This window comes from Schistocerca serialis, chromosome 2 (genome assembly GCF_023864345.2).
Source record: "Schistocerca serialis cubense isolate TAMUIC-IGC-003099 chromosome 2, iqSchSeri2.2, whole genome shotgun sequence".
Lineage (NCBI taxonomy): Eukaryota > Metazoa > Arthropoda > Insecta > Orthoptera > Acrididae > Schistocerca > Schistocerca serialis.
Genome location: NC_064639.1, coordinates 71,260,509 through 71,285,212, shown reverse-complemented (window position 1 = coordinate 71,285,212; position 24,704 = coordinate 71,260,509).

Genomic DNA, 24,704 nt, shown 5'->3' with positions numbered 1-24,704 from the left:
ACTTACAGGAGAGGTTCAAATCATAGAAAATTAGAGTGTCAGTCCTCTTGTACTTAAGTCGGCATTGTACCATTGGTATTAAATTCGGATGCAATTTCTGTGTTTCATCGTCAATAAGAAAGTCCAAGGGATACAGTAAACCTGAAGTGAATCATCGGATTCTAAAACTGGACTCACAGGACAGGTTCAAAACATAGAAAATTAGAGCGTCAGTCATCTTGTACTTAAGTCGGCATTGTGCCTTTTCAATTTCATTCCGATGCAATTTATGTGCTTCATCGTCAATAAGAAGGTCCATGGTATACAGTAAACCTGAAGTGTAGCATTGGAATCTAAAACTGGACTCAAAGGAGAGGTTCAAATCATAGAAATTTAGAAAGTCAGTCCTCTTGAACTGAAGTCGTAATTGTGCCTTTTGAATTTAATTCCATTGCTATTTCTGTGTTTCATCGTCAATACGAAGGTCCAAGGTATACAGTAAACTTGAGGTGAAGCATCGGTATCTAAAATTGGACTCACAGGAGAGGTTCAAGTCATAGAAAGATAGAGTGTCAGCTCTTCTTGTACTTAAGTCGGCATTGTGCCCTTTGTATTAAATTCGCATGCAATTTCTGTGTTTCTTCATCAATAAGAAGGTACAAGGGATACAGTAAACCTGAAGTGAAGCGTCGGAATCTAAAACTGGACTCACCGGAGAGGTTCAAATCGTAGAAAGTTAGAGTGTCAGTCCTCTTGTACTTTAGTCGGCCTTGTGCCTTTTCAATTTAATTGCGATGCAATTTCTGTGTTTCATCGTCAATAAGATGGTCCAAGGGATACAGTAAACCTGAAGTGAAGCATCGGATTCTAAAACTGGACTAACAGGAGAGGTTCAAATCATAGAAAATTAGAGTGTCAGTCCTCTTGTACTTAAGTCGGCATTGTACCTTTTGTATTAAATTCGGATGCAATTTCTGTGTTTCATCATCAATAAGAAGGTCCAAGGGATACAGTAAACCTGAAGTGAATCATCGGATTCTAAAACTGGACTCACAGGACAGGTTCAAATCATAGAAATTTAGAGCGTCAGTCATCTTAAGTCGGCACTGTGCCTTTTCAATTTCATTCCGATGCAATTTATGTGCTTCATCGTCAATAAGAAGGTCCATGGTATACAGTAAACCTGAAGTGTAGCATCGGAATCTAAAACTGGACTCAAAGGAGAGGTTCAAATCATAGAAATTTAGAAAGTCAGTCCTCTTGGACTGAAGTCGGAATTGTGCCTTTTGAATTTATTTCCGATGCTATTTCTGTGTTTCATCGTCAATACGAAGGTCCAAGGTATACAGTAAACTTGAAGTGAAGCATCGGTATCTAAAACTGGACTCACAGGAGAGATTCAAATCATAGAAAGTTAAAGTGTCAGTCCTTTTGTACTTAAGTCGTCATTGTGTCTTTTGTATTAAATTCGAATGAAATTTCTGTGTTTCATCGTCAATAAGAAGGTCCAAGGGATACAGTGAACCTGAAGTGAAGCATCGGAATCTAAAACTAAACTCACAGGAGAGGTTCTAATCTTAGAAAGTTAGAGTGTCAGTCCTCTTCTAGTTAAGTCGGCATTGTGCCTTTTGAATTGAATTCCGATGCAATTTCTGTGTTTCGTCGCAAATAAGAAGGTCCAAGGTATCCAGTGAACCTGAAGTGAAGCATCGGAATCTAAAACTAGACTCACAGGAGAGGTTCAAATCATAGAAAGTTAGAATGTCAGTCCTCTTGTACTTAAGTCGGCATTGTGACATTTGTATTAAATTCAGATTCAATTTCTGTGTTTCCTCGTCAATAAGGAGGTCCAAGGGATACAGTAAACCTGAAGTGAAGCATCGGAATCTAAAACTGGACTCACCGGAGAGGTTCAAATCATAGACAGTTAGGGTGTCAGTCCTCTTGTACTTAAGTCGGCATTGTTCCGTTTGTATTACATTCGGATGCAATTTCTGTGTTTCATCATCAATAAGAAGGTCCAAGGGATACAGTAAACCTGAAGTGAAGCATCGGAATCTAAAATTGGGCTAACAGGAGAGGTTCAATCATAGAAATGTAGAGTGTCAGTCCTCTTGTACTTAAGTCGGCATTGTGCCTTTTGAATTTAATTTGGATGCAATTTCTGTGGCTCATCGTCAATAAGAAGGTCTAAGGTATACAGGAAACCTGAAGTGAAGCATCGGAATCTAAAACTGGACTCACAGGAGAGGTTCAAATCATAGAAAGTGAGAGTGTCAGTCCTCTTGTACTTAAGTCGGCATTGTGCCTTTTGTATTATATTCGGATGCAGTTTCTTTGTTTCATTGTCAATAAAAAGGTCCAAGGTATACAGGAAACCGGAAGTGAAGCATCGGAATCTAAAACTGGACTCACAGGAGAGGTTCAAATCATAGAAAGTGAGAGTGTCTGTCCACTTGTACTTAAGTCGGCATTGTGCCTTTTGTATTAAATTCGGATGCAATTTCTGTGTTTCATCGTCAAAATGAAGGTCCAAGGGATACAAAAAACCGAAGTGAGGCATCGGAATCTAAAACTGGACTCACAGGAGAGGTTCAAATCATAGAAGGATAGAGTGTCAGCTCTTCTTGTACTTAAGTCGGCATTGTGCCCTTTGTATTAAATTCGCATGCAATTTCTGTGTTTCTTCATCAATAAGAAGGTACAAGGGATACAGTAAACCTCAAGTGAAGCGTCGAAATCTAAAACTGGACTCACCGGAGTGGTTCAAATCATAGAAAGTTAGAGTGTCAGTCCTCTTGTACTTTAGTCGGCCTTGTGCCTTTTCAATTTAATTGCGATGCAATTTCTGTGTTCCATCGTCAATAAGATGGTCCAAGGGATACAGTAAACCTGAAGTGAAGCATCGGATTCAAAAACTGGACTTACAGGAGAGGTTCAAATCATAGAAAATTAGAGTCTCAGTCCTCTTGTACTTAAGTCGGCATTGTACCTTTTGTATTAAATTCGGATGCAATTTCTGTGCTTCATCGTCAATAAGAAGGTTTAAGGGATACAGTAAACCTGAAGTGAATCATCGGATTCTAAAACTGGACTCACAGGACAGGTTCAAATCATAGAAAATTAGAGCGTCAGTCATCTTGTACTTAAGTCGGCATTGTGCCTTTTCAATTTCATTCCGATGCAATTTATGTGCTTCATCGTCAATAAGAAGGTCCATGGTATACAGTAAACCTGAAGTGTAGCATCGGAATCTAAAACTGGACTCACAGGACAGATTCAAATCATAGAAGGTTAAAGTGTCAGTCCTTTTGTACTTAAGTCGTCATTGTGCCTTTTGAATTGAATTCCGATGCAATTTCTGTGTTTCGTCGCAAATAAGAAGGTCCAAGGTATACAGTGAACCTGAAGTGAAGCATCGGAATCTAAAACTAGACTCACAGGAGAGGTTCAAATCATAGAAAGTTAGAATGTCAGTCCTCTTGTACTTAAGTCGGCATTGTGAAATTTGTATTAAATTAGGATGCAATTTCTGTGTTTCCTCGTCAATAAGGAGGTCCAAGGGATACAGTAAACCTGAAGTGAAGCATCGGATTCTAAAACTGGACTCACAGGACAGGTTCAAATCATAGAAAATTAGAGCGTCAGTCATCTTGTACTTAAGTCGGCATTGTGCCTTTTCAATTTCATTCCGATGCAATTTATGTGCTTCATCGTCAATAAGAAGGTCCATGGTATACAGTAAACCTGAAGTGTAGCATCGGAATCTAAAACTGGACTCAAAGGAGAGGTTCAAATCATAGAAATTTAGAAAGTCAGTCCTCTTGGACTGAAGTCGGAATTGTGCCTTTTGAATTTATTTCCGATGCTATTTCTGTGTTTCATCGTCAATACGAAAATCCAAGGTATACAGTAAACTTGAAGTGAAGCATCGGTATCTAAAACTGGACTCACAGGAGAGATTCAAATCATAGAAAGTTAAAGTGTCAGTCCTTTTGTACTTAAGTCGTCATTGTGTCTTTTGTATTAAATTCGAATGAAATTTCTGTGTTTCATTGTCAATAAGAAGGTCCAAGGGATACAGTGAACCTGAAGTGAAGCATCGGAATCTAAAACTAAATTCACAGGAGAGGTTCTAATCTTAGAATGTTAGAGTGTCAGTCCTCTTCTAGTTAAGTCGGCATTGTGCCTTTTGAATTGAATTCCGATGCAATTTCTGTGTTTCGTCGCAAATAAGAAGGTCCAAGGTATGCAGTGAACCTGAAGTGAAGCATCGGAATCTAAAACTAGACTCACAGGAGAGGTTCAAATCATAGAAAGTTAGAATGTCAGTCCTCTTGTACTTAAGTCGGCATTGTGACATTTGTATTAAATTCAGATTCAATTTCTGTGTTTCCTCGTCAATAAGGAGGTCCAAGGGATACAGTAAACCTGAAGTGAAGCATCGGAATCTAAAACTGGACTCATCGGAGAGGTTCAAATCATAGAAAGTTAGGGTGTCAGTCCTCTTGTACTTAAGTCGGCATTGTGCCGTTTGTATTACATTCGGATGCAATTTCTGTGTTTCATCATCAATAAGAAGGTCCAAGGGATACAGTAAACCTGAAGTGAAGCATCGGAATCTAAAATTGGGCTAACAGGAGAGGTTCAAATCATAGAAGGATAGAGTGTCAGCTCTTCTTGTACTTAAGTCGGCATTGTGCCCTTTGTATTAAATTCGCATGCAATTTCTGTGTTTCTTCATCAATAAGAAGGTACAAGGGATACAGTAAACCTCAAGTGAAGCGTCGGAATCTAAAACTGGACTCACCGGAGTGGTTCAAATCATAGAAAGTTAGAGTGTCAGTCCTCTTGTACTTTAGCGGCCTTGTGCCTTTTCAATTTAATTGCGATGCAATTTCTGTGTTCCATCGTCAATAAGATGGTCCAAGGGATACAGTAAACCTGAAGTGAAGCATCGGATTCAAAAACTGGACTTACAGGAGAGGTTCAAATCATAGAAAATTAGAGTGTCAGTCCTCTTGTACTTAAGTCGGCATTGTACCTTTTGTATTAAATTCGGATGCAATTTCTGTGCTTCATCGTCAATAAGAAGGTTTAAGGGATACAGTAAACCTGAAGTGAATCATCGGATTCTAAAACTGGACTCACAGGACAGGTTCAAATCATAGATAATTAGAGCGTCAGTCATCTTGTAATTAAGTCGGCATTGTACCTTTTGTATTAAATTCGGATGCAATTTCTGTGTTTCATCATCAATAAGAAGGTCCAAGGGATACAGTAAACCTGAAGTGAATCATCGGATTCTAAAACTGGACTCACAGGACAGGTTCAAATCATAGAAATTTAGAGCGTCAGTCATCTTAAGTCGGCACTGTGCCTTTTCAATTTCATTCCGATGCAATTTATGTGCTTCATCGTCAATAAGAAGGTCCATGGTATACAGTAAACCTGAAGTGTAGCATCGGAATCTAAAACTGGACTCACAGGAGAGATTCAAATCATAGAAGGTTAAAGTGTCAGTCCTTTTGTACTTAAGTCGTCATTGTGCCTTTTGAATTGAATTCCGATGCAATTTCTGTGTTTCGTCGCAAATAAGAAGGTCCAAGGTATACAGTGAACCTGAAGTGAAGCATCGGAATCTAAAACTAGACTCACAGGAGAGGTTCAACTCATAGAAAGTTAGAATGTCAGTCCTCTTGTACTTAAGTCGTCATTGTGAAATTTGTATTAAATTAGGATGCAATTTCTGTGTTTCCTCGTCAATAAGGAGGTCCAAGGGATACAGTAAACCTGAAGTGAAGCATCGGATTCTAAAACTGGACTCACAGGACAGGTTCAAATCATAGAAAATTAGAGCGTCAGTCATCTTGTACTTAAGTCGGCATTGTGCCTTTTCAATTTCATTCCGATGCAATTTATGTGCTTCATCGTCAATAAGAAGGTCCATGGTATACAGTAAACCTGAAGTGTAGCATCGGAATCTAAAACTGGACTCAAAGGAGAGGTTCAAATCATAGAAATTTAGAAAGTCAGTCCTCTTGGACTGAAGTCGGAATTGTGCCTTTTGAATTTATTTCCGATGCTATTTCTGTGTTTCATCGTCAATACGAAAATCCAAGGTATACAGTAAACTTGAAGTGAAGCATCGGTATCTAAAACTGGACTCACAGGAGAGATTCAAATCATAGAAAGTTAAAGTGTTAGTCCTTTTGTACTTAAGTCGTCATTGTGTCTTTTGTATTAAATTCGAATGAAATTTCTGTGTTTCATCGTCAATAAGAAGGTCCAAGGGATACAGTGAACCTGAAGTGAAGCATCGGAATCTAAAACTAAATTCACAGGAGAGGTTCTAATCTTAGAAAGTTAGAGTGTCAGTCCTCTTCTAGTTAAGTCGGCATTGTGCCTTTTGAATTGAATTCCGATGCAATTTCTGTGTTTCGTCGCAAATAAGAAGGTCCAAGGTATGCAGTGAACCTGAAGTGAAGCATCGGAATCTAAAACTAGACTCACAGGAGAGGTTCAAATCATAGAAAGTTAGAATGTCAGTCCTCTTGTACTTAAGTCGGCATTGTGACATTTGTATTAAATTCAGATTCAATTTCTGTGTTTCCTCGTCAATAAGGAGGTCCAAGGGATACAGTAAACCTGAAGTGAAGCATCGGAATCTAAAACTGGACTCACCGGAGAGGTTCAAATCATAGAAAGTTAGGGTGTCAGTCCTCTTGTACTTAAGTCGGCATTGTGCCGTTTGTATTACATTCGGATGCAATTTCTGTGTTTCATCATCAATAAGAAGGTCCAAGGGATACAGTAAACCTGAAGTGAAGCATCGGAATCTAAAATTGGGCTAACAGGAGAGGTTCAATCATAGAAATGTAGAGTGTCAGTCCTCTTGTACTTAAGTCGGCATTGTGCCTTTTGAATTTAATTTGGATGCAATTTCTGTGGCTCATCGTCAATAAGAAGGTCTAAGGTATACAGGAAACCTGAAGTGAAGCATCGGAATCTAAAACTGGACTCACAGGAGAGGTTCAAATCATAGAAAGTGAGAGTGTCAGTCCTCTTGTACTTAAGTCGGCATTGTGCCTTTTGTATTATATTCGGATGCAGTTCCTTTGTTTCATTGTCAATAAAAAGGTCCAAGGTATACAGGAAACCGGAAGTGAAGCATCGGAATCTAAAACTGGACTCACAGGAGAGGTTCAAATCATAGAAAGTGAGAGTGTCTGTCCACTTGTACTTAAGTCGGCATTGTGCCTTTTGTATTAAATTCGGATGCAATTTCTGTGTTTCATCGTCAAAATGAAGGTCCAAGGGATACAAAAAACCGAAGTGAGGCATCGGAATCTAAAACTGGACTCACAGGAGAGGTTCAAATCATAGAAGGATAGAGTGTCAGCTCTTCTTGTACTTAAGTCGGCATTGTGCTCTTTGTATTAAATTCGCATGCAATTTCTGTGTTTCTTCATCAATAAGAAGGTACAAGGGATACAGTAAACCTCAAGTGAAGCGTCGGAATCTAAAACTGGACTCACCGGAGTGGTTCAAATCATAGAAAGTTAGAGTGTCAGTCCTCTTGTACTTTAGCGGCCTTGTGCCTTTTCAATTTAATTGCGATGCAATTTCTGTGTTCCATCGTCAATAAGATGGTCCAAGGGATACAGTAAACCTGAAGTGAAGCATCGGATTCAAAAACTGGACTTACAGGAGAGGTTCAAATCATAGAAAATTAGAGTGTCAGTCCTCTTGTACTTAAGTCGGCATTGTACCTTTTGTATTAAATTCGGATGCAATTTCTGTGCTTCATCGTCAATAAGAAGGTTTAAGGGATACAGTAAACCTGAAGTGAATCATCGGATTCTAAAACTGGACTCACAGGACAGGTTCAAATCATAGAAAATTAGAGCGTCAGTCATCTTGTAATTAAGTCGGCATTGTGCCTTTTCAATTTCATTCCGATGCAATTTCTGTGTTTCATCATCAATAAGAAGGTCCAAGGGATACAGTAAACCTGAAGTGAAGCATCGGAATCTAAAATTGGGCTAACAGGAGAGGTTCAAATCATAGAAGGATAGAGTGTCAGCTCTTCTTGTACTTAAGTCGGCATTGTGCCCTTTGTATTAAATTCGCATGCAATTTCTGTGTTTCTTCATCAATAAGAAGGTACAAGGGATACAGTAAACCTCAAGTGAAGCGTCGGAATCTAAAACTGGACTCACCGGAGTGGTTCAAATCATAGAAAGTTAGAGTGTCAGTCCTCTTGTACTTTAGCGGCCTTGTGCCTTTTCAATTTAATTGCGATGCAATTTCTGTGTTCCATCGTCAATAAGATGGTCCAAGGGATACAGTAAACCTGAAGTGAAGCATCGGATTCAAAAACTGGACTTACAGGAGAGGTTCAAATCATAGAAAATTAGAGTGTCAGTCCTCTTGTACTTAAGTCGGCATTGTACCTTTTGTATTAAATTCGGATGCAATTTCTGTGCTTCATCGTCAATAAGAAGGTTTAAGGGATACAGTAAACCTGAAGTGAATCATCGGATTCTAAAACTGGACTCACAGGACAGGTTCAAATCATAGATAATTAGAGCGTCAGTCATCTTGTAATTAAGTCGGCATTGTGCCTTTTCAATTTCATTCCGATGCAATTTATGTGCTTCATCGTCAATAAGAAGGTCCATGGTATACAGTAAACCTGAAGTGTAGCATCGGAATCTAAAACTGGACTCACAGGAGAGATTCAAATCATAGAAGGTTAAAGTGTCAGTCCTTTTGTACTTAAGTCGTCATTGTGCCTTTTGAATTGAATTCCGATGCAATTTCTGTGTTTCGTCGCAAATAAGAAGGTCCAAGGTATACAGTGAACCTGAAGTGAAGCATCGGAATCTAAAACTAGACTCACAGGAGAGGTTCAACTCATAGAAAGTTAGAATGTCAGTCCTCTTGTACTTAAGTCGTCATTGTGAAATTTGTATTAAATTAGGATGCAATTTCTGTGTTTCCTCGTCAATAAGGAGGTCCAAGGGATACAGTAAACCTGAAGTGAAGCATCGGATTCTAAAACTGGACTCACAGGACAGGTTCAAATCATAGAAAATTAGAGCGTCAGTCATCTTGTACTTAAGTCGGCATTGTGCCTTTTCAATTTCATTCCGATGCAATTTATGTGCTTCATCGTCAATAAGAAGGTCCATGGTATACAGTAAACCTGAAGTGTAGCATCGGAATCTAAAACTGGACTCAAAGGAGAGGTTCAAATCATAGAAATTTAGAAAGTCAGTCCTCTTGGACTGAAGTCGGAATTGTGCCTTTTGAATTTATTTCCGATGCTATTTCTGTGTTTCATCGTCAATACGAAAATCCAAGGTATACAGTAAACTTGAAGTGAAGCATCGGTATCTAAAACTGGACTCACAGGAGAGATTCAAATCATAGAAAGTTAAAGTGTTAGTCCTTTTGTACTTAAGTCGTCATTGTGTCTTTTGTATTAAATTCGAATGAAATTTCTGTGTTTCATCGTCAATAAGAAGGTCCAAGGGATACAGTGAACCTGAAGTGAAGCATCGGAATCTAAAACTAAATTCACAGGAGAGGTTCTAATCTTAGAAAGTTAGAGTGTCAGTCCTCTTCTAGTTAAGTCGGCATTGTGCCTTTTGAATTGAATTCCGATGCAATTTCTGTGTTTCGTCGCAAATAAGAAGGTCCAAGGTATGCAGTGAACCTGAAGTGAAGCATCGGAATCTAAAACTAGACTCACAGGAGAGGTTCAAATCATAGAAAGTTAGAATGTCAGTCCTCTTGTACTTAAGTCGGCATTGTGACATTTGTATTAAATTCAGATTCAATTTCTGTGTTTCCTCGTCAATAAGGAGGTCCAAGGGATACAGTAAACCTGAAGTGAAGCATCGGAATCTAAAACTGGACTCACCGGAGAGGTTCAAATCATAGAAAGTTAGGGTGTCAGTCCTCTTGTACTTAAGTCGGCATTGTGCCGTTTGTATTACATTCGGATGCAATTTCTGTGTTTCATCATCAATAAGAAGGTCCAAGGGATACAGTAAACCTGAAGTGAAGCATCGGAATCTAAAATTGGGCTAACAGGAGAGGTTCAATCATAGAAATGTAGAGTGTCAGTCCTCTTGTACTTAAGTCGGCATTGTGCCTTTTGAATTTAATTTGGATGCAATTTCTGTGGCTCATCGTCAATAAGAAGGTCTAAGGTATACAGGAAACCTGAAGTGAAGCATCGGAATCTAAAACTGGACTCACAGGAGAGGTTCAAATCATAGAAAGTGAGAGTGTCAGTCCTCTTGTACTTAAGTCGGCATTGTGCCTTTTGTATTATATTCGGATGCAGTTTCTTTGTCTCATTGTCAATAAAAAGGTCCAAGGTATACAGGAAACCGGAAGTGAAGCATCGGAATCTAAAACTGGACTCACAGGAGAGGTTCAAATCATAGAAAGTGAGAGTGTCTGTCCACTTGTACTTAAGTCGGCATTGTGCCTTTTGTATTAAATTCGGATGCAATTTCTGTGTTTCATCGTCAAAATGAAGGTCCAAGGGATACAAAAAACCGAAGTGAGGCATCGGAATCTAAAACTGGACTCACAGGAGAGGTTCAAATCATAGAAGGATAGAGTGTCAGCTCTTCTTGTACTTAAGTCGGCATTGTGCTCTTTGTATTAAATTCGCATGCAATTTCTGTGTTTCTTCATCAATAAGAAGGTACAAGGGATACAGTAAACCTCAAGTGAAGCGTCGGAATCTAAAACTGGACTCACCGGAGTGGTTCAAATCATAGAAAGTTAGAGTGTCAGTCCTCTTGTACTTTAGCGGCCTTGTGCCTTTTCAATTTAATTGCGATGCAATTTCTGTGTTCCATCGTCAATAAGATGGTCCAAGGGATACAGTAAACCTGAAGTGAAGCATCGGATTCAAAAACTGGACTTACAGGAGAGGTTCAAATCATAGAAAATTAGAGTGTCAGTCCTCTTGTACTTAAGTCGGCATTGTACCTTTTGTATTAAATTCGGATGCAATTTCTGTGCTTCATCGTCAATAAGAAGGTTTAAGGGATACAGTAAACCTGAAGTGAATCATCGGATTCTAAAACTGGACTCACAGGACAGGTTCAAATCATAGAAAATTAGAGCGTCAGTCATCTTGTAATTAAGTCGGCATTGTGCCTTTTCAATTTCATTCCGATGCAATTTATGTGCTTCATCGTCAATAAGAAGGTCCATGGTATACAGTAAACCTGAAGTGTAGCATCGGAATCTAAAACTGGACTCACAGGAGAGATTCAAATCATAGAAGGTTAAAGTGTCAGTCCTTTTGTACTTAAGTCGTCATTGTGCCTTTTGAATTGAATTCCGATGCAATTTCTGTGTTTCGTCGCAAATAAGAAGGTCCAAGGTATACAGTGAACCTGAAGTGAAGCATCGGAATCTAAAACTAGACTCACAGGAGAGGTTCAAATCATAGAAAGTTAGAATGTCAGTCCTCTTGTACTTAAGTCGGCATTGTGAAATTTGTATTAAATTAGGATGCAATTTCTGTGTTTCCTCGTCAATAAGGAGGTCCAAGGGATACAGTAAACCTGAAGTGAAGCATCGGATTCTAAAACTGGACTCACAGGACAGGTTCAAATCATAGAAAATTAGAGCGTCAGTCATCTTGTACTTAAGTCGGCATTGTGCCTTTTCAATTTCATTCCGATGCAATTTATGTGCTTCATCGTCAATAAGAAGGTCCATGGTATACAGTAAACCTGAAGTGTAGCATCGGAATCTAAAACTGGACTCAAAGTAGAGGTTCAAATAATAGAAATTTAGAAAGTCAGTCCTCTTGAACTGAAGTCGGAATTGTGCCTTTTGAATTTAATTCCGATGCTATTTCTGTGTTTCATCGTCAATACGAAGGTCCAAGGTATACAGTAAACTTGAAGTGAAGCATCGGTATCTAAAACTGGACTCACAGGAGAGATTCAAATCATAGAAAGTTAAAGTGTCAGTCCTTTTGTACTTAAGTCGTCATTGTGTCTTTTGTATTAAATTCGAATGAAATTTCTGTGTTTCATCGTCAATAAGAAGGTCCAAGGGATACAGTGAACCTGAAGTGAAGCATCGGAATCTAAAACTAAACTCACAGGAGAGGTTCTAATCCTAGAAAGTTAGAGTGTCAGTCCTCTTCTACTTAAGTCGGCATTGTGCCTTTTGATTTGAATTGCGATGCAATTTGTGTGTTTCGTCGCAAATAAGAAGGTCCAAGGTATGCAGTGAACCTGAAGTGAAGCATCGGAATCTAAAACTAGACTCACAGGAGGGGTTCAATTCATAGAAAGTTAGAATGTCAGTCCTCTTGTACTTAAGTCGGCATTGTGACATTTGTATTAAATTCAGATGCAATTTCTGTGTTTCATCGTCAATAAGAAGATCGAAGGTATACAGTATATTTGAAGTGAAGCATCGGAATCTAAAACTGGACTCACAGGAGAGATTCAAATCATAGAAAGTTAGAGTGTCAGTCCTTTTGTACTTAAGTCGTCATTGTTCCTATTGTATTAAATTCGGATGCAATTTCTGTGTATCATCGTCAATAAGAAGGTCCAAGGGATATAGTGAACAAGAAGTGAAGATCGGAATCTTAAACTGGGCTCCCAGGAGAGGTTCAAATCATGGAAAGTTAGAGTCTCAGTCCTCTTCTTCTTAAGTCGGCATTGTGCCTTTTGAATTGAATTCCGATGCAATTTCTGTGTTTCATCGGCAATACGAAGGTCCAAGGTATACAGTGAACCTGAAGTGAAGCATCGGAATCTAAAACTAGACTCACAGGAGAGGTTCAAATCATAGGAAGTTAGAGTGGCAGTCCTCTTGTACTTAAGTCGGCATTGTGACTTTTGTATTAAATTCGGATGCAATTTCTGTGTTTCCTCGTCAATAAGAAGGTCCAAGGGATACAGTAAACCGGAAGTGAAGCGTCGGAATCAAAAACTGGACTCACAGGAGAGTTTCAAATCATAGGAAGTTAGAGTGTCAGTCCTCTTGTACTTAAGTCGGCATTGTGACTTTTGTATTAAATTCGGATGCAATTTCTGTGTTTCATCGTCAATAAGAAGGTTCAAGGGATACAGTAAACTTGAAGTGAAGCATCGGAATCTAAACCTGGACCCACAGGAGAGGTTCAAAACATAGAAAGTGAGAGTGTCAGTCCTCTTGTACTTAAGTCGGCATTGTGCCTTTTGTATTAATTTCGAATGCAATATCTGTGATTCATCGTCAATAAGAAGGTCCAAGGGATACAGTAAACCTGAAGTGAAGCATCGGAATCCAAAACTGGACTCACAGGAGAGGTTCAAATCATAGAAAGTTAGGGTGTCAGTCCTCTTGTACTTACGTCGTCATTGTGCCGTTTGTATTAAATTCGGATGCAACGTCTGAAATTCATCATCAATAGGAAGGTCCAAGGGATACAGTAAACCTGAAGTGAAGCATCGGAAGCTAAAACTGGGCTAACGGGAGAGGTTCAAATCATAGGAAGTTAGAGTGTCAGTCCTCTTGTACTTAAGTCGGCATTGTGCCTTTTGTATTAAATTCGAATGCAATTTCTGTGTTTCATCGTCAATAAGAAGGTTCAAGTGATACAGTTAACTGAGGTGAAGCATCGGAATCTAAACCTGGACCCACAGGAGAAGTTCTAATCATAGAAAGTGAGAGTGTCAGTCCTCTTGTACTTAAGTCCGCATTGTGATTCTTGTATTAAATTCGGATGCAATTTCTGTCTTTCATCGCAATAGGAAGGTCCAAGGGATATAGTGAACCTGAAGTGAAGCATCGGAATCTAAAACTAAACTCACAGGAGAGGTTCTAATCCTAGAAAGTTAGAGTGTCAATCCTCTTCTACTTAAGTCGGCATTGTGCCTTTTGAATTGAATTCCGATGCAATTTCTGTGTTTCGTCGCAAATAAGAAGGTCCAAGGTATACAGTGAACCTGAAGTGGTGCTTCGGAATCTAAAACTAGACTCACAGGAGAGGTTCAAATCATAGAAAGTTAGAATGTCAGTCCTCTTGTACTTAAGTCGTCATTGTGACATTTGTATTAACTTCGGATGCAATTTCTTTGTTTCCTCGTCATTAAGGAGGTCCAAGGGATACAGTAAACCTGAAGTGAAGCATCGGAATCTAAAACTGGACTCACCGGAGAGGTTCAAATCATAGAAAGTTAGGGTGTCAGTCCTCTTGTACTTAAGTCGGCATTGTGCCGTTTGTATTACATTCGGATGCAATTTCTGTGTTTCATCATCAATAAGAAGGTCCAAGGGATACAGCAAACCTGAAGTGAAGTATCGGAATCTAAAACTGGGCTAACAGGAGAGGTTCAACTCATAGAAAGTTAGAGTGTCAGACCTCTTGAACTTAAGTCGGCATTGTGCCTTTTGTATTAAATTCGTATGCCATTTCTGTATTTCATCGTCAATAAGAAGGTTTAAGGGATACAGTAAACCTGAAGTGAAGCAATGGAATCTAAACCTGGACCCACAGGAGAGGTTCAAATCATAGAAAGTGAGAGCGTCAGTCCTCTTGTACTTAAGTCGGCATTGTGCCTTCTGTATTAAATTCGGATGCAGTTTCTGTGTTTCATCGTCAATAAGAAGGTCCAAGGTATACAGGATAGCGGAAGTGAAGCATCTGAATCTAAAACTGGACTCACAGGAGAGGTTCAAATCATAGAAAGTGAGAGTGTCAGTCCTCTTGTACTTAAGTCGGCATTGTGCCTTTTGTTATAAATTCGGATGCAATTTCTGTGTTTCATCGTCAGTATGATGGTCCAAGGGATACAGTAAACCTGAAGTGGATAATCGGAATCTGAAACTGGACTCACAGGAGAGTTTCAAATCATAGAAAGTTAGAGTGTCAGTCGTCTTGTACTTAAGTCGGCATTGTGCCCTTTGTATTAAATTCCGATGTAATTTCTGTGTTTCATCATCAATAAGAAGGTACAAGGGATACAGTAAATGTGAACTGAAGCATCGGAATCTAAAACTGCACTCACCGGAGTGGTTCAAATCATAGAAAGTTAGAGTGTCAGTCCTCCTGTACTTTAGTCGGCCTTGTTCATTTCGAATTTAATTCCGATGCAATTTCTGTGTTTCATCGTCAATACGATGGTCCAAGGGATGCAGTAAACCTGAAGTGAAGCTTCGGAATCTAAAACTGGACTCACAGGAGAGGTTCAAATCATAGAAAGTTAGAGTGTCAGTCCTCTTGTACTTAAGTCGGCATTGTGCCTTTTGTATTAAATTCGGATGCAATTTCTGTGTTTCATCGTCAATAAGAGGTTCCAAGGAATACAATAAACCTGAAGTGAAGCATCGGAATCTAAAACTGGACTCACAGGAGAGGTTCAAATCGTAGAAAGTTAGAGTGTCAGTCCTCGTGTACTTAAGTCGGCATTGTGACTTTTGAATTTAATTCCGATGCAATTTCTGTGTTTCATCGTCAATAAGAAGGACCATTGGATACAGTAAACCAGAAGTGAAGCATCGGAATCTAAAACTGGACTCACAGCAGAGGTTCAAATCATAGAAAGATAGAATGTCAGTCCTCTTGTAGTTAAGTCGGCATTGTGCATTTTTAAGTTAATTCAGATGCAATTTCTGTGTTTCATTGTCAATAAGAAGGTCCAAGGGATACAGTAAACCTGAAGTGATGCATCGGAATCTAAAACTTGACTCACAGGAGAGGTTCAAATCATAGAAAGTTAGAGTGTCAGTCCTCTTGTACTTAAGTCGGCATTGTGACATTTGTATTAAATTCGGATGCAATTTATGTGTTTCCTCGTCAATAAGGAGGTCCAAGGGATACAGTAAACCTGAAGTGAAGCATCGGAATCTAAAACTGGACTCACCGGAGAGGTTCAAATCATAGAAAGTTAGGGTGTCAGTCCTCTTGTACTTAAGTCGGCATTGTGCCGTTTGTATTACATTCGGATGCAATTACTGTGTTTCATCATCAATAAGAAGGTCCAAGGGATACAGTAAACCTGAAGTGAAGTATCGGAATCTAAAACTGCGCTAACAGGAGAGGTTCAACTCATTGAAAGTTAGAGTGTCAGTCCTCTTGAACTTAAGTCGGCATTGTGCCTTTTGTATTAAATTCGGATGCAATTTCTGTGTTTCATCGTCAGTATGAAGGTCCAAGGGATACAGTAAACCTGAAGTGAATCATCGGAATCTAAAACTGGACTCACAGGAGAGTTTCAAATCATAGAAAGTTAGAGTGTCAGTCTTCTTGTACTTAAGTCGGCATTGTGCCCTTTGTATTAAATTCGGATGTAATTTCTGTGTTTCATCATCAATAAGAAGGTACAAGGGATACAGTAAACGTGAACTGAAGCATCGGAATCTAAAACTGGACTCACCGGAGTGGTTCAAATCATAGAAAGTTAGAGTGTCAGTCCTCCTGTACTTTAGTCGGCCTTGTTCATTTCGAATTTAATTCCGATGCAATTTCTGTGTTTCATCGTCAATATGATGGTCCAAGGGATACAGTAATTCTGAAGTGAAGCTTCGGAATCTAAAACTGGGCAGGCAGGAGAGGTTCAAATCATAGAAAGTTAGAGTGTCAGTCCTCTTGTACTTACGTCGGCATTGTGCCTTTTGTATTTAATTCGGATGCAATTTCTGTGTTTCATCGTCAATAAGAGGTTCCAAGGAATACAATAAACCTGAAGTGAAGCATCGGAATCTAAAACTGGACTCACAGGAGAGGTTCAAATCGTAGAAAGTTAGAGTGTCAGTCCTTTTGTATTTAAGTCGGCATTGTGACTTTTGAATTTAATTCCGACGCAATTTCTGTGTTTCATCGTCAATAAGAAGGTCCATGGGATACAGTAAACCTGAAGTGAAGCATCGGAATCTAAAACTGGACTCACAGGAGAGGTTCAAATCGTAGAAAGTTAGAGTGTCAGTCCTCTTGTACTTAAGTCGGCATTGTGACTTTTGAATTTAATTCCGATGCAATTTCTGTGTTTCATTGTCAATAAGAAGGTCCAAGGGATACAGTAAACCTGAAGTGAAGCATCGGAATCTAAAACTAGACTCACAGGAGAGGTTCAAATCATAGGAAGTTAGAGTGACAGTCCTCTTGTACTTAAGTCGGCATTGTGACTTTTGTATTAAATTCGGATTCAATTTCTGTGTTTCCTCGTCAATAAGAAGGTCCAAGGGATACAGTAAACCGGAAGTGAAGCGTCGGAATCAAAAACTGGACTCACAGGAGAGGTTCAAATCATAGAAAGTTAGAGTGTCAGTCCTTATGTACTTAAGTCGGCATTGTGCTTTTTGAACTTTTATTCCGATGCAATTACTGTGTTTCATTGTCAATTAGAAGTTTCAAGGTATACAGTAAACCTGTAGTGAAGCATCGGAATCTAAAACTGGACTCAAAGGAGAGGTTCAAATCCTAGAAACTTAGAGTGTCAGTCCTCTTGTACTTAAGTCGGCATTGTGCCCTTTGTATTAATTTCGAATGCAATATCTGTGTTTCATCGTCAATAAGAAGGTTCAAGGGATACAGTTAACTGAGGTGAAGCATCGGAAACTAAACCTGGACCCACAGGAGAAGTTCTAATCATAGAAAGTGAGAGTGTCAGTCCTCTTGTACTTTAGTCGGCCTTGTGCCTTTTTAATTTAATTCCGATGCTATTTCTGTGTTTCATCGTCAATACGAAGGTCCTAGGTATACAGTAAACTTGAAGTGAAGCATCGGTATCTAAAACTGGACTCACAGGAGAGATTCAAATCATAGAAAGTTAGGGTGTCAGTCCTTTTGTACTTAAGTCGTCATTGTGTCTTTTGTATTAAATTCGGATGAAATTTCTGTGTTTCATCGTCAATAAGAATGTCCAAGGTATACAGTGAACCTGAAGTGAAGCATCGGAATCGAAAACTAAACTCACAGGAGAGGTTCAAATCCTAGAAAGTTAGAGTGTCAGTCCACTTCTACTTAAGTCGGCATTGTGCCTTTTGAACTGAATTCCGATGCAATTTCTGTGTTTCGTCGCAAATAAGAAGGTCCAAGGTATACAGTGAACCTGAAGTGAAGCATCGGAATTTAAACTAGACTCACAGGAGTGGTTCAAATCATAGACAGTTAGAATGTCAGTCCTCTTGTACTTAAGTCGGCATTGTGACAGTTGTATTAAATTCGGATGCAATTTCTGTGTTTCCTCGTCAATAAGGAGGTCCAAGGGATACAGTAAACCTGAAGTGAAGCATCGGAATCTAAAACTGGACTCACCGGAGAGGTTCAAATCATAGAAAGTTAGAGTGTCAGTCTTCTTGTACTTAAGTCGGCATTGTGCCCTTTGTATTAAATTCGGATGTAATTTCTGTGTTTCATCATCAATAAGAAGGTACAAGGGATACAGTAAACCTGAACAGAAGCATCGGAATCTAAAACTGGACTCACCGGAGAGGTTCAAATCATAGAAAGTTAGAGTGTCAGTCCTCCTGTACTTAAGTCGGCCTTGTTCTTTTCGAATTTAATTCCGATGCAATTTATGTGTTTCATCGTCAATAAGATGCTCCAAGGGATACAGTAAACCTGAAGTGAAGCTTCGGAATCTAAAACTGGACTCACAGGAGAGGTTCAAATCATAGAATGTTAGAGTGTCAGTCCTCTTGTACTTAAGTTGGCATTGTGCCTTTTGTATTAAATTCGGATGCAATTTCTGTGTTTCATCGTCCATAAGAGGGTCCAAGGGATACAATAAACCTGAAGTGAAGCATCGGAATCTAAAACAGGACTCACAGGAGAGGTTCAAATCGTAGAAAGTTAGAGTGTCAGTCCTCTTCTACTTAAGTCGGCATTGTGCCTTTTCAATTTCATTCCGATGCAATTTATGTGCTTCATCGTCTATAAGAAGGTCTATGGTATACAGTAAACCTGAAGTGTATCATCGGAATCTAAAACTGGACTCAAAGGAGAGGTTCAAATCCTAGAAACTTAGAGTGTCAGTCCCCTTCTACTTAAGTCGGCATTGTGCCTTTTGAACAGAATTCCGATGCAATTTCTGTGTTTCGTCGCAAATAAGAAGGTCCAAGGTATACAGTGAACCTGAAGTGAAGCATCGGAATGTAAACCTGGACCCACAGGAGAGGTTCAAATCATAGAAAGTGAGAGTGTCTGTCCTCTTGTACTGAAGTCGGCATTGTGCCTTTTGTATTAAATTCGGATGCAATTTCTGTGTTTCATCATCAGTATGAAGGTCCAAGGGATACAGTAAACCTGAAGTGAATCATTGGAATCTAAAACTGGACTCAAAGGAGAGGTTCAAATCCTAGAAACTTAGAGTGTCAGTCCTCTTGTACTTAAGTCGGCATTGTGCCTTTTATATTAAATTCGGATGCAATTTCTGTGTTTCATCGTCAATAAGAGGTTCCAAGGGATACAATAAACCTGAAGTGAAGCATCGGAAACTAAAACTGGACTCACAGGAGAGGTTCAAATCGTAGAAAGTTAGAGTGTCAGTCCTCTTCTACTTAAGTCGGCATTGTACCTTTTCAATTTCATTCCGATGCAATTTATGTGCTTCATCGTCAATAAGAAGGTCCATGGTATACAGTAAACCTGAAGTGTAGCATCGGAATCTAAAACTGGACTCAAAGGAGAGGTTCAAATAATAGGAATTTAGAAAGTCAGTCCTCTTGAACTGAAGTCGGAATTGTGCCTTTGAATTTAATTCCGATGATATTTCTGTGTTTCATCGTCAATACGAAGGTCGAAGGTATACAGTAAACTTGAAGTGAAGCATCGGTATCTAAAACTGGACTCACAGGAGAGATTCAAATCATAGAAAGTTAGAGTGTCAGTCCTTTTGTACATAAGTCGTCATTGTGTCTTTTGTATTAAATTCGGATGAAATTTCTGTGTTTCATCGTCAATAAGTAGGTCCAAGGGATACAGTGAACCTGAAGTGAAGCATCGGAATCTAAAACTAAACTCACAGGAGAGGTTCAAAGCCTAGAAACTTAGAGTGTCAGTCACCTTCTACTTAAGTCGGCATTGTGCCTATTGAATTGAATTTCGTTGCAATTTCTGTGTTTCGTCGCAAATAAGAAGGTCCAAGGTATACAGTGAACCTGAAGTGAAGCATCGGAATCTGAAACTAGACTCACAGGAGAGGTTCAAATCATAGTAAGTGAGAGCGTCAGTCCTCTTGTACTTAAGTCGGCATTGTGCCTTTTAAATTAAATTCGGATGCAGTTTCTGTGTTTCATCCTCAATAAGACGGTCCAAGGTATACAGGAAACCGTAAGTGAAGCATCTGAATCTAAAACTGGACTCACAGGAGAGGTTCAAATCATAGAAAGTGAGAGTGTCAGTCCTCTTGTACTTAAGTCGGCATTGTGCCTTTTGTATTGAATTCGGATGCAATTTCTGTGTTTCATCGTCAGTATGGAGGTCCAAGGGATACAGTAATCCTGAAGTGAATCATCGGAATCTAAAACTGGACTCACAGGAGAGTTTCAAATCATAGAAAGTTAGAGTGTCAGTCTTCTTGTACTTAAGTCGGCATTGTGCCCTTTGTATTAAATTCGGATGTAATTTCTGTGTTTCATCATCAATAAGAAGGTACAAGGGATACAGTAAACCTGAACTGAAGCATCGGAATCTAAAACTGGACTCACCGGAGAGGTTCAAATCATAGAAAGTTAGAATGTCAGTCCTCCTGTACTTTAGTCGACCTTGTTCCTTTCGAATCTAATTCCGATGCAATTTCTGTGTTTCATCGTCAATAAGATGGTCCAAGGGATACAGTAAACCTGAAGTGAAGCTTCGGAATCTAAAACTGGACTCACAGGACAGGTTCAAATCATAGAAAGTTAGAGTGTCAGTCCTCTTGTACTTAGGTCGGCATTGTGCCTTTTGTATTAAATTCGGATGCTATTTCTGTGTTCATCGTCAATAAGAGGGTCCAAGGGATTCAATAAACCTGAAGTGAAGCATCGGAATCTAAAACTGGACTCACAGGAGAGGTTCAAATCGTAGAAAGTTAGAGTGTTAGTCCCCTTGTACTTAAGTCGGCATTGTGACTTTTGAATTTAATTCCGATGCAATTTCTGTGTTTCATCGTCAATAAGAAGGTCCATGGGATACAGTAAACCTGAAGTGAAGCATCGGAATCTAAAACTGGACTCACAGGAGAGATTCAAATCATAGAAAGTTAGAGTGTCAGTCCTCCTGTACTTAACTTGGCATTGTGCTTTTTGTATTTAATTCCGATGCAATTTCTGTGTTTCATCGTCAATAAAAATGTCCAAGGGATACAGTAAACCTGAAGTGAAGCATCGGAATCTAAAACTGGACTCACAGGAGAGGTACAAATCATATAAAGCGAGAGTGTCAGTCCTCTTGTACTTAAGTCGGCATTGTGCCTTTTGTATTAAATTCGGATGCAATTTCTGTGTTTTATCATCAATAAGAAGGTACAAGGGATACAGTAAACCGGAAGTGAAGCATCGGAATTTAAAACTGGACACACCGGAGAGGTTCAAATCATAGAAAGTTAGAGTGTCAGTCCTCCTGTACTTTAGTCGGCCTTGTTCCTTTTGAATTTAATTCCGATGCAATTTCTGTGTTTCATCGTCAATAAGATGGTCCAAGGGATACAGTAAACCTGAAGTGAAGCATCGGATTCTAAAACTGGACTTACAGGAGAGGTTCAAATCATAGAAAGTTAGAGTGTCTGTCCTTTTGTACTTAAGTCGCCATTGCGCCTATTGTATTGAATTCGGATGCAAATTCTGTGTTTCATCGACAATAAGAAGGTCCAATGGATACTGTAAACCTGAAGTGAAGCATCGGAATCTAAAACTGGACTCACGGTGAAGGTTCAAATCATACAAAGTTAGAGTGTCAGTCCTCTGCTACATAAGTCGGCATTGTGCCTTTTGAATTTAATTTAGAAGCAATATCTGTGCTTCATCGTCAATACGAAGATCCAAGTTATACAGTAAACCTGAAGTGAAGCATCGGAATCTAAAACTGGACTCACAGGAGAGGTTCAAATCATAGAAAGTTAGAGTGTCAGTCCTCGTGTACTTAAGTCAGCATTGTGCCTTTTGAATATAATTCCGATCGAATTTCTGTGTTTCATCGTCAATACGAAGGTAAAAGGGATACAGTAAACCTGAAGTGAAGCTTCAGAATCTAAAACTGGACTCACAGGAGAGGTTCAAATCATAGAAAGTTAGAGTGTCAGTCCTCTTGTACTTAAGTCGGCATTGTGCCCTTTGTATTGAATTCGGATGCAATTTCTGTATTTCATCGTCAATAAGAAGGTCCAAGGCATACAGTAATCCCGAAGTGAAGCATCAGAATCTAAAACTGGACTCACAGGGGAGGTTCAAATCATAGAAAGTTAGAGTATCACTCCACTTGTACTTAAGTCGGCATTGTGCCTTTTGAATTTAATTCCGAGGCAAATTCTGTGTTTCATCGTCAATAAGAAGGTCCAAGGTATACAGGAAACTTGAAGTGAAGCATCGGAATCTAAAAGTGGACTCACAAGAGAGATGCAAATCATAGAAAGTTAGAGTGTCAGTCCTTTTGTACTTAAGTCGTCGTTGTGCCATTTGTAATAAATTCGAATGCAATTTCTGTGTTTCATCGTCAATAAGAAGGTCCAAGGGAAACATTAAACCTGAAGTGAAGCATCGCAATCTAAAACTGGACTCACAGGAGAGGTTCAAATCATAGAAACTTAGAGTGTCAGTCCTCTGCTACTTAAGTCGGCATTGTGCCTTTTGAATTTAATTCCGAAACAATTTCTGTGCTTCATCGTCAATAAGAATTTCCAAGGTATACAGTGAACCTAAAGTGAAGCATCCGAATCTAAAACTGGACTCACAAGAGAGGTTCAAATCATAGAAAGTTAGAATGTCAGTCCTCTTGTACTTAAGTCGGCATTGTGACATTTGTATTAAATTTGGATGCAATTTCTGTGTTTCCTCGTCAATAAGGAGGTCCAAGGGATACAGTAAACCTGAAGTGAAGCATCGGAATCTAAAACTGGACTCACTGGAGAGGTTCAAATCATAGAAAGTTAGGGTGTCAGTCCTCTTGTACTTAAGTCGGCATTGTGCTGTTTGTATTACATTCGGATGCAATATCTGTGTTTCATCATCAATAAGAAGGTCCAAGGGATACAGTAAACCTGAAGTGAAGTATCGGAATCTAAAACTGGGCCAACAGGAGAGGTTCAAATCATAGAAAGTTAGAGTGTCAGTCCTCTTGAACTTAAGATGGCATTGTGCCTTTTGTATTAAATTCGGATGCAATTTCTGTGTTTCATCGTCAATAAGAAGGTTCAAGGGATACAGTAAACATGAAGTGTGGCATCGGAATCTAAACCTGGACCCACAGGAGAGGTTCAAATCATAGAAAGTGAGAGCGTCAGTCCTCTTGTACTTACGTCGGCATTCTGCCTTTTGAATTAAATTCGGATGCAGTTTCTGTGTTTCATTGTCAATAAGAAGGTCCAAGGTATACAGGAAACCGGAAGTGAAGCATCTGAATCTACAACTGGACTCACAGGAGAGGTTCAAATCATAGAAAGTGAGAGTGTCAGTCCACTTGTATTTAAGTCGGCATTGTGCCTTTTGTATTAAAGTCGGATGCAATTTCTGTGTTCCATCGTCAGTATGAAGGTTTAAGGGATACAGTAAACCTGAAGTGAATCATCAGAATCTAAAACTGGACTTACAGGAGAGTTTCAAATCATAGAAAGTTAGAGTGTCAGTCTTCTTGTATTTAAGTCGGCATTGTGCCTTTTGTATTAAATTCGGATGCAATTTCTGTGTTTCATCGTCAATATGAGGGTCCAAGGGATACAACAAACCTGAAGTGAAGCATCGGAATCTAAAACTGAACTCACAGGAGAGGTTCAAATCGTAGAAAGTTAGAGTGTCAGTCCTCTTGTACTTAAGTCGGCATTGCGACTTTTCAATTTAATTCCGATGCAATTTCTGTGTTTCATCGTCAACAAGAAGGTCCATGGGATACAGTAAACCTGAAGTGAAGCATCGGAATCTAAAACTGGACTCACAGGAGAGGTTCAAATCATAGAAAGTTAGAGTGTCAGTCCTCTTGTAGTTAAGTCGGCATTGTGCCTTTTTAAGTTAATTCCGATGCAATTTCTGTGTTTCATTGTCAATAAGAAGGTCCAAGTGATACAGTAAACCTGAAGTGAAGCTTCGGAATCTAAAACTGGACTCACAGGAGAGGTTCAAATCATAGAAAGTGAGAGTGTCAGTCCTCTTGTACTTAAGTCGGCATTGTGCCTTTTGTATTCAATTCGGATGCAATTTCTGTGTTTCATCGTCATTAAGAAGGTCCAAGGGATACAGTAAACCTGAAGTGAAGCATCGGAATCTAAAACAGGACTCACAGGAGAGGTACAAATCATAGAAAGTAAGAGTGTCAGTCCTCTTGTACTTAAGTCGGCATTGTGCCTTTTTTATTAAATTCGGATGCAATGTCGGTGTTTCATCGTCAATAAGAAGGTCCAAGGGATACAGTAAACCAGAAGTGAAGCATCGGAATCTAAAACTGGACTCACAGGAGAGGTTCAAATCATAGAAAGTTAGAGTGGCAGTTCTCTTGTACTTAAGTCGGAATTGTGCCTTTTGAATTATTATTCCGATGCTAATACTGT